This window comes from Buceros rhinoceros, unplaced genomic scaffold (assembly GCF_000710305.1).
Source record: "Buceros rhinoceros silvestris isolate BGI_N320 unplaced genomic scaffold, ASM71030v1 scaffold29, whole genome shotgun sequence".
NCBI lineage: Eukaryota > Metazoa > Chordata > Aves > Bucerotiformes > Bucerotidae > Buceros > Buceros rhinoceros.
The window spans coordinates 24,031-34,588 of NW_010431851.1; positions in this window are offsets into that span (position 1 = coordinate 24,031).

Consider the following 10,558-nt stretch of genomic DNA (forward strand, 5'->3'; position numbering starts at 1 on the left):
TCACATTGACAGTTATTTCACATGTTCTTTTAATGAACCCAGCCTCGTTTTATTGCATCTCATTTCTCTTGTGTCCTGTTACGAAGCCTATTAAGATGTACATGCTGTCAAAAGCAGTATCAGAGAGCCCTCGGGAGAGGCTCCGACTGCAGCGAGTCTGGTAACAACAATCATCGCTAGGGGAGATGGCGGCGGGTCTGCTGCGATTTGGAAGGTGTCAATGCTAGTGCAGATGTGAATAGGGGAAAGGTGATACACATGATACACAGTCAGAGACCAGTAACAACATCTGGATTGTTACTGGAGCTGGGTGAGCTCCCCTGGCGGGAGGAACTAGAAGAGTAGCCACGAAAACCTCAGTATTTCTGTGTTTTGCGGTTTGTGTTTAATCCCGTGGAAGGCAGCGCTGCTCCTCTGTCTCTGGGAGCGAGTTTGTGCTGTTGATCATTTCTGTCGGCTGTTGCAGCCACAGCAGTGCTTAAATAACAGAGTGCAGAAAAACTAGGAGCTAAAGTCGTACTGAAGCAGCAAGAGAAGAGCTCCCAGCGGAAAGGACAGCCCAGCTCGCTGGACTGGATGGGAACACGGGAGGAAACATGTTCTTCTGAGATGTGTTTTGTCAGACTGGGAAGTTTTGAAGTTTCAAGCAACTTTTCAGTTTAGAGCCGTAAGTACCAGACTGTGTGTTGCTTCACAGACCTGGAGACCCAGAGAAACCCTGTTTTGCTGTTTTCTGATTATGCACTTACTAAGTACTGAGGAAATTTGAGACAGGCAAGTGTAGAGAGAACAGTCGTCCTCACCGGCAGTGAGGATGTGGCTTTTTTCTTTTCCTTCAGTAGAAATGAGCAGGCATTTGCTGGGGTTTTTTTGGGGGGTGTGTTTTGTTTGGTTTGGTTTGGTCGATTTGTTTTGTTTTGGGGTTGGGGTTTTTTGGTCACTTCTATGTTTTAACATTTTTGCTTCGTTTAAGACAGGATTTTCTTGGAACTTCACATTGTTTCATTGGGAATCTGTCTCATAGAATCACTTCCATGAGTTTTACAACACACAAACCCCTTTTCTCTGCTTCCCAGGGGATATGAGAACAGGTAACAGCTGTGTTCTTTGTTTTCCTTTCACAAGAGCCGTGGAGCATGGAAAAACCATCTTCCTTGGGAGCTGGCCCTGTGGTTAGAGCTGCCAGTGGGGTTTTCGTAGCCGAACGGTCCACCTTGAGTATGTTCTTTTCCGCACGATAGTACTGGGATGGGCAGCAGGGAAAGACCGTCCTGGCAGGGGCAGGGGCAGGGGCAGGACTGCCCAGTCGGTGAGATCAGTGGACGCCTTTCCCCGGCCATCGGTCAGGTAGGGAAGGCAGTGGCCTTGTACATGGACCTGCCTGCACCCTCCTTTGTGCCTTCACACCTCGCTCACACATCGCTCTGTTGCCGTGAGTGATAAAATCTTGTATTTGTGCAGTGTCATTCACTGGTTCCTTTAGCTCTACTACAAGAAATGGTGAAAAATCAAGTCCACTAACTTTTCCTGCTTCGCTAGAGCGTAGAAGGTAGAGCAGGTATATGGTAAAAGTAGCCACAAGCTTCACTGGGGGTGACACTGTGCATCAAGGCACTCTTTGGTATTTATCAGGAAACAAGAGCAGGCTACGCAATGATTCTTTCAACTATAGACTATGTAGAAGTGGTGAAAAGTATCACAGTGTATTGCAATTAATAATATATTAAACTCGGATTAGGGCACCTGGATTTCACTCTTATTCCTGTACGTTACCATCGTGCCTAGGACGCTTGTGACGGTCCAGGGCTACGACCCTCGTCAATGGCAGGAACTCCATCAAAATTCCATCCTGGTAGATTAAAAACTAAACGAAACAGAGATGATTAAAGAACACTGTAAACCAGAGTCAGCACTGCGGCAGAGCAACGAAAGGATGTCACAGAGCGAGCAGAGCTCAGGGCGCTGTTTGAGACTTCAGTCATCTTCACGCCGAACACAGGCTACAGCTGTCTGCAAGACATATAAACAATTTGATCTGGTTTATGGCAGAGAGTGTCGCAGCTGTCCTGTGTCAGTACGATGGGTGAGCAGCCAAGGCAGCTTTTCAGTGGGTAATTAACAACATTTAACATTCGCACAGAAATGAAGCAGCTTGCTGGTGAGATGCTGTTATTTTTTGTAGATCTTATGCAAGAATCCAGCATGTTTTTCAGGAATGTTCAAGAAACTGGCAACAACAATATCCGTTGATGATTTTCTAAATTAATACATTTCCCTTAAAATAATATATATATATATATGATTTTTTTCTGGTGCTTTTAAGCACTGAAAGTATTTTTTTTCTTGTGACCGCTAAGATTATACAAGTTTAGTAACTTGGATTATTAAAGGATGAAATTCTCACATTGTCATATGACCTGAGGACCCAGAACTTCAAAGAGAACTCTAGAGATGACAAAACCAATGGCAGCAACCTGAAGATTTGTAAAAACTGGTGTTCCCTCAAGATACAGCAATACAATTCCAAAGAGTGACGAGTTTTTCAGAATGCAACGGTTGATCACGCTTTACTTTACCCTTGCACTTGGCGAGTGACATAACCAGCAGCCTTGAATCAAAGGAATCAAATCTCCCAACCTTGTTAGGAGAGGGAAATACAGCTGGTGTGAAAGCGATGGGTGGGTTCTCCCTCAGAGGAGAGGCAGTAACTGTGGTCATGAGCTCGCTCAGTGACGGTTAATTAATTTCTCCTCTCTTTGGCTGAGTTTCACTAGCAACTAGGATGAAACCTGACAGCCAGGAGCAGAGTTGACTCTAGATGGTTCTTTACTTACATGTAAAAAGTCACAGTAGTACCTGAGTCTGCCAGTCTCTTTTACCAGTAACTCTGATTGTGATTGGCTCAGTTCGCTCTTGATGAGTGTCGGGTTGTCCTTCACTCAACTCTTCTAGCACAGCCTCGGGGGTCAGTATCCTTGTGTGATCTGAACCACAGAAAAATGACTCTCCAGAAGCCTTTCCCTCCTTTAGGTCCACCAGGGATTTGGATGCCCAGGGTCTGATATCCTGCATTTCAGGTCTGAGGCCTCTCAGGGTGAGAGCGTACTCGTTCCAGGGTGGGTAAACCAAATTCACCAGGGTGTCCTTCACGCAATGGGCTGTGGTGAGCAGGCAGACAGGGTGGCCTTTATCTCTGCCCCTTTATCTCATGTTCAGTTATGACCCGTGTGCTGTTTCCATCCTGCAGTCTCATCATGTTTTAATTGCTAAATTAGAGGATTTATTACACCTCAAGACACAGCCACGAAAGGTTGGACCTCAACAGTAAAGCTGAAGCCTGGTATCTTTGCTCTATCGTTTCCTGGCGTGGGCTGCAATCTTGCAGCTTCCAGTCGCAAGGATCCTCTGTCAGAGTCTTTAGACTCTGTGCTGCGGTTGCCTTTTCTGAGATCTATTTACGACAGCAGAGGCTGTGATTCTTCACAGTCGGTGAGTCCTGCTTGGTTTGCAGACATCCAGCAGCCCACTGCAATCAGTGGTGTGTTCTTTTACTTAGCTCTGTACGCTCTAGTCATTCCCTTTTGAAACCTATCCCCATTCCCAAACCTCCTGCAGATCAGCGCTTGCAGAGAGTGGTGTGTGCAGACTGGCTCCCTGAAGCTGGAGCCTTTTAGTGCAAGCGCTCAGCTCCAACATTTTGTCATTGTCTGTGTGGTCAGTCACAGAATTACGGAGGACGAGTGCCAGAGGTAGCACTGTCATAAAAAGCTGTGCCTAAAGCCAGAGCTTCTCTGCCCACCCGAATCTCCAGCCCCCCGCTCTGCTGCGGATGGGCTCTCCTGCTCGGGTGCAGCCGGGGCTGTTGGCTGTGCTCCCCGTGTTTTCAGGAAGAGGGGAGCCTCGGAGCTGCTCGGCTGGGTTGGCACAGTAGTTCCTAGGGTGCGCTTTGGCTCCAAGTAGCATTGGTTGCATGGAGCTGGCTGAGTCGGGAGAAACACAGACGCGGAAAGCAGCCCCATGTTTTCACTTCCCTTCCCAGGCAACGCTCACTGATCACCCCGGAGGGCTGTGACTGCTCTCTGCTGTCTATTACACTTTTTTTTCTTAATGAAATAAAAATACAATTTTAGTGTTGGAATTTCTCTGCTGAAATCTTGTTTCAGCATAGTCCTGGGAGTTGTATAACCCTGAGCAATTATTTCTTCCCTTATGGCATCTGTGACAGTGACCCCCAAAGATCTACATATGGTATTTTCCACTGACCTGCCTCCAAGGCCATACTGGCATTTACAGCTCCAGGCTGTTGCAAGCCACTGCAACATTAACAATGATGACAGCCACTTAGGGTGACACTTTTCAAATCCATAAAGAGTAATTTGTATTTTCTCTAAGTAATTTCTTTTATTTAAGCTGGTGCTCTGACTAGCAAGATACTATAGCTCCCTCAAACAACTAAAATAAATATTCTCATGCAGCCGCTTGATGACAGGTTTTCAAGAAGGCTCCTTTGCAGTGTGAGATCTGCACTGACAGACAGATGTACTTTGGCAGCTGCCCTGTTACTTCTTGACAGGAGTGTTTTCCAAAGGGGTCTAGAGTGCAATCTTCCCTATTCGGGGTGTCAAACTGATGAGTGCCTTTCTCCATTATTTCTCACTGAAATATTGGTAAAGCATCCAGCCAAATGCTGTGCCGGACTCCTGTGGGTTCTGTCCCCTGACCTTACTCCAGTGATGGTTTCGGATTCTGTCATGCTAATACAAGGACACGTAACCGTCTACAGTGGGTGCGTCTCCCCCAGCCACTGCACCTCTCTGCAGCCAGCGCACAGTCACCAGCTGCCTCTAAAGGCGCTTCGGTTCGTTGTGTTGCAGTTCCAGAGGAATCAGGCATTTATACGGATTTAATCCGGTTCTGTTAAACACACTTGTGCGTGTTCGTGTAGAGCAGTGTTACCACCTTGTGGCCGTTCAGGCCGTGTCTCACTGCTCTCAGAAGAACAGCACACGCGTGTACCGCGGTCTCAAACTGGAGCCTCCTCTGCTTCACAGCTGCCCTCTGTTCTCACCTGCATGCACAACCGCTGGAGAACTAAAGCATTAAGAGCAAACAATCCTGACGTGTTCTGTGTATTATTTTGAAAACAAAATCATTCTTTAAAAGAAAACAAACCAACAAACCAAACCAAACCAAACCAAACAAACAAAAAACCCCAAACCAAACAACAACCCCCACCCCGGGCCAAAAAGAAAACAAAACAACCCAGCCATAAACCTCTATCCTGCAAATACCTGACCCTTTTCTTCTGGAAATTCTTCCCACATTTCCCTCAAAGCTTAGCAAGTTGTGGTTGTTTACCTTCAGGAAAAGAATCCAAAAGCGTTGTGAAGGAGGGAGGGCACAGCAACAGCCTTGAAACATCCTCGTTTAGCAACAGCAAAGGGAAAAATTATTTCCATGTCCATGGTCAATAAAACAAGAGCTTGGTAGAAAAGGCAGGAAGAAAGTTTCAGTTCTATCCCAGGAAACACTTTCCGATAGGACAGGGCAGTGAAGCACTCACTGACTGGTTTGTTGGAGGGATGGTGGAGACTTTAACACTGGAGATCTTCAACGCCAGCACTCTGCAGTTATGGTTTATGAGCAGCTGATCTTGCCACGAACCAGAGAAAAGTTTAGATGACCTCTTGCATTTCTTTCCTGTCCGACAAGCTGAAGAATTATTGGACTCACGGGTGGGAAAAGAAGCCCCTCTGTGAGGAATTCCTGGAATTTCCTTGGTAGATTTGTTGGGTCACTTATTTATTTACTTTAGGAAAGAGTACGATGACAATGCTTTCTTGTCATGTAAGCACTGACTTTTGTCTAGACAAACTTAGATTTCTTCTGTCTTCTTTCTTTTATAAAGCTACAGCTACAAAGCTATGAGGAAGAGTTACCGGAGGCTGTCTTCTTGTTTGGGCTAGAGCCATAGGAATCACCTCGACACAACTTTAGTAGCTGTGTTATGGGTCTCTCTCCAACACCAGCATCAGTTTTCATGATTTCTCCTTTGCTCACTTGAAAAAGAAATTGTCAGCCCCAAAGGCCAGCAGAAAATTAAGTCCCCGCTGAAATACACTTAATTCCAAATTCTGCAGTTTAAAGACTATATGTAGCTTTGTCATTAAAAAAAATATCCAGACACCACCCTGGCAGCACCGAGTAGCCTCCAGTTCCAGCTGTAGTGGCTTGCCTCTGTTGAGCACAAAAACCCAGAGACAAATAATCCAGTAAGCGATGGGGCTGCTCTTACATTACCTCTTAACGCTGTTTTTGCAGCCGGTATAAATCCATGGTTTCTTCCCAGAAATCAACAAATGGTTTCAGTTTGTGCTGTTCCAGCCTTCGGCGCGCTGCCTCGGCAGCGGTGTGCTGCCCGGCGAGCGGGGCAGGAGACCTGCCTGGCTGAGCAGGGGTCCTCCTCTAGAACATAGGTGGGACAGGAAAGTGCGTGGACATTAGAGGCAAGGACAGGTGACACGGGAGGACTAGAAGATGCTCTTTTGCCGCTGTAGGGAGAAAATTTGTGTGGCCAAAGCCCACAAAGTTAAAGTTCAAGCTGGGCAGTACTGTGAAGGACAGCAAAAGGGCTTTTTAAGATACGTTCACGGCAAAAGGAGGAGGATCAGAGATGATGACATTGGTCTGTTACTTGATGAGGTGGGTCACCTCATAAATAGGGGTGTAGACAGAGCAGAGACTTTCAATGCTTTCTTCCCTTCTGTCTTTAACACCAATGACGGGCCCTGGCACCCCCGGAGCACTCTGATGACCGACTGTGACTGGGAGGGTGGTAAAGTCCCAGCTGATTCTGAACTTGTGTGAGACTTGCTGCTCCTGCTAGGGGTACGTAAGCCTATGGCACCCAGTGGGATTCATCCCAGGGCGCTTAAAGAGCTGGCTGATGTCGTTTTGTAAATTGTCTTGGGAAACTAGAGAGGTTCCACTCAAATTGAAGCTGGAAAATGTTGTCTCAATTTTCAAGGGGGTAAGAAGGAAGACCCTGGTAATTACAGACCCATCAGTCTCAGTTCAGTGCCCAGTGAAATTATGGAGACAGTCATTCTGGGAGATACTGAAAAACAATTGAAAGACAATGTATTCACTGGTCACAGCCAACACAGGTTCACGAGGGAAACATCCTGTTTGAAATCACTTAATTTCCTTTTATGACAAGGTCACCCATCTAGTTGGCCAAGGGAAGCCAATAGATGCGGGGGGTTTTAATTTTAGCAAAGATTTTGGTAACTGTTTCTCACAGTTAAAAATATCCAGCATACAGCTAGACAAATCCGTAGTACATTGGGTGAACGGGAGTTACAACAAATGAGATCACACGGGGCTGGCAGCCAGCCACCAGCGGCGCACCCCAGGGCTCAGCTTGAGGTCCACCGCTCCTCATGTTTTTATAAAGGATCTGGAGGCAGGAGTTGAATGTGCATTAAGGAAGTTTGCTGATGATACTAAATTAGGAGAAGCTGTGGACAACTTCAAGGGTAGAGAGGCCGTACAGAGAGATCTGGACAGACTAGAGGCATGGGCAATCCCCAGCCATACGAAATTTAAGATCAAGTGCCGGATTCTGCACCTGGGACAGAGTAATCCTGGTTACATGTACAACCCGGGGGTTGAGGGGATGGAGAGCAGCCCTGCAGAGGGCAAAACTTACCAGAAGCAGCTGAGGTCGCTTGGTTTGTTCAGCTCAGAGAAGAGAAGGCTTGAGGGGTGCCCTCATCGCAGTCTACAAGCTTCCCTCAGAGGGGCAGCAGAGTGGGAGGTGCTGATCTCCTCTCTCTGGTGACCAGTGATAGGACACGAGGAAGTGGAATTGAAGCCGTGTTATGGGAGGTTCAGACTGGACGTTAGGAAAAAGTTCTTCACTGAGGGGGTGGAACAGACTACCCAGGGAAGTGGTCAGGACACCAAGCCTGTCCGAGTTCAACAACCGTCTACACAATGCTCTTAGTCATATGGTTTAGTTTTAGACAGTCCCGTGATGAGCAGGGAGTTGGACTTGATGAGTCTTATGGGTCCCTTGCAACTCAAGATATTCTACGATTCTATAATTCTATTCTACCAAACTCTTTTACAATTAGTATTTCCAAATCTAGAAAGCCCCCCAAACCCATTCAGTGACCAAAACGTTTAAAGCTCTGAACACTGCACCGCTATTGATACGTGTGAGCAACCCCTGGCTGAATTAGAACCCTAACTGCTCATATTGCTTGAGGGCTGGCACAGCCGAGCGGAAAATGATCCCAGGAAAACAGGGTACATGTCCCCTCTGATCGTGATTTTGCTGGGAAGTGGCACTAGGGAGCTCAGAAGGGAAGTGCCGTGACACCGTGAGGTGACGAAGGGTTCACACATACACACAGGGCTGTGCATACAGGGCTTACCGGCTTCTGCTTCTGTCAGAACACGACGGTATATTCAGTGCCCATTTTTAAACTTACCTTTTCCTGTTCTAAAGGAATGTTTTTCTGCTGCATGCCACGGTTTTAAGTTTTTATGTGATTTTAGTATTCAGAACACGACGGTATATTCAGTGCCCATTTTTAAACTTACCTTTTCCTGTTCTAAAGGAATGTTTTTCTGCTGCATGCCACGGTTTTAAGTTTTTATGTGATTTTAGTATTATTAATTCTGAACTGAATTGGAGATTGCCTAGCGTAAGGGTACAGTTTTCAGACAGAGATGCAAGTCCCAATTTCTAGCACAATTTTAAGCATTATGGTGCCAAAATCACATAATATTTGAGAGGAAATTTGGGTGATGTCAGCATCATAGACTCATGTCGGTCAAGCCTCTGCTGGGTTCCAGCTGCAGGGGCCCAGGCACGGTCCTGTACAGTGCTCACCTGACCGGCTGCATGTGCCCCGGTGGGGTGCTCTGCATTGGCTAAGCAAAAGGTATGGCCCGTCTTACACGTGGGCCCAGAGCTTGTAACCACCACCTTGCTCCACATCTAGAATTTTTTGGTCCTTGAGATGGTGGCGAGATCATTTTATTTGCTGTCTATCGTCATGTTTGTTCTTAGATACGTGTAAACCAACAATAAGAAAGACCAGCTTTTGTTAGTGGTGTTCTCCAGGCTTTCACCTATAAACGGTCAGGGTTTAAAACGTATTATAGCATCGTAAGATTTGGATTAGTATCAAGTTGAATTTATGTGTGCACCAGTTCTTGCTTTAATAATGGTTCAGATTGCATATAGATGATTAAAATTTCCAAGCTGGTTGGTAGTTCAACCCCTGACCTTCTTGCATACTCCCATAAATCCAGTCAAGTGTGTTTCTGCATCTCAAAGTGAATTAATGCCTCAGAAAAACCTGTCCTTAAATCGCTTTTGAAAGTAGGGAAATAGAGCCCTTCGCTGCTCTGATGCTTCTGAGAAAATACGCCTCAAGCCTGTGGTTCTGCTCTGAATTCACAAAAGATGTAGTAAAAAGGCTTTTTAGATTTTCCTCCCCCTTTGATTCTGGCGGAGGTGAAGACTCATGCATATGCGTAATCCCCACCACAGATCATCTGCGTCCCCTCACCCCGCCAGGAACATCCCATTTGTCAGCACAGTCACAAATGTGATTGGTAATCACTGTGGTTTATGCCAACGGATAGCTGGAGCGGGGAGAAGAACACCAAAATAATGATCAACACCACAAAACTGTAACGTTTAATCAAACCGAGTCTTGCAAACAGATGTTTGAGCACTGTGGCGAGAGGTAAAACACTGACTATAATGTGCACGGAAAGAGGAATTTAAACACAAATGGACCGAAAGACAGAGGAGAAAAGCAAATATTTAGGGAAGAAAAGTATTATATAATTTGAACTGCATAAAATTAATTAAAATTTCAGAGCTATGAGGAAGTTTCTAAATAATACCCAGATGCACTATCACTTCTCCAATCAGTAGATGGTTCTGAAGGCCCAAGGCGACAGAAGGAAGTAATGAACAGTTTTCTTTGCAGCAGGAAGGAAGGAGCGGTATTGTTTATGAGATGAGGGTGTCTACAGCTTTTATTTCTGAAATTATACTCAGCATAAGATCTTCAGAGATGCCTTTGAATTATATTTTCTTTAACCGTTGCTCTACTGAATAAGGCCGGATCTTAACTGACATAAAACAACCCACTTTCCAGCTCGTCAGGACGGCTGTGCTAAGTTTCACGGGTCGGAGTTTGGCCCTCAGATGTCGTCTCTGAAGGGCTGTAGGTCTGAACAGTGACTCAGTAGGTACTGAGCGTGAAAACCAAGGTGGCACAATTTGCAAAAGCGTGTTTTGAGAAGTGGTGCAGAACTGTACTGTTGTCTGTAAAAATGTGGGATTTTTTTTCCCCTGTCTGCCCCCGCAGGTTCTTGGAGTCTCAGGGCCTGGATTCGTGCGGCCCCGTCGGAGGGAGCACACCAGAATGGCTGTTTCCAGAGGATGCTCTGGGTGCAGGGCAGCCAGCAGGGAGCGGGCGCTGAGCCGGAGCTGCGCCGGGCAGCACCGCCCGCCGCAGGTCAGTGC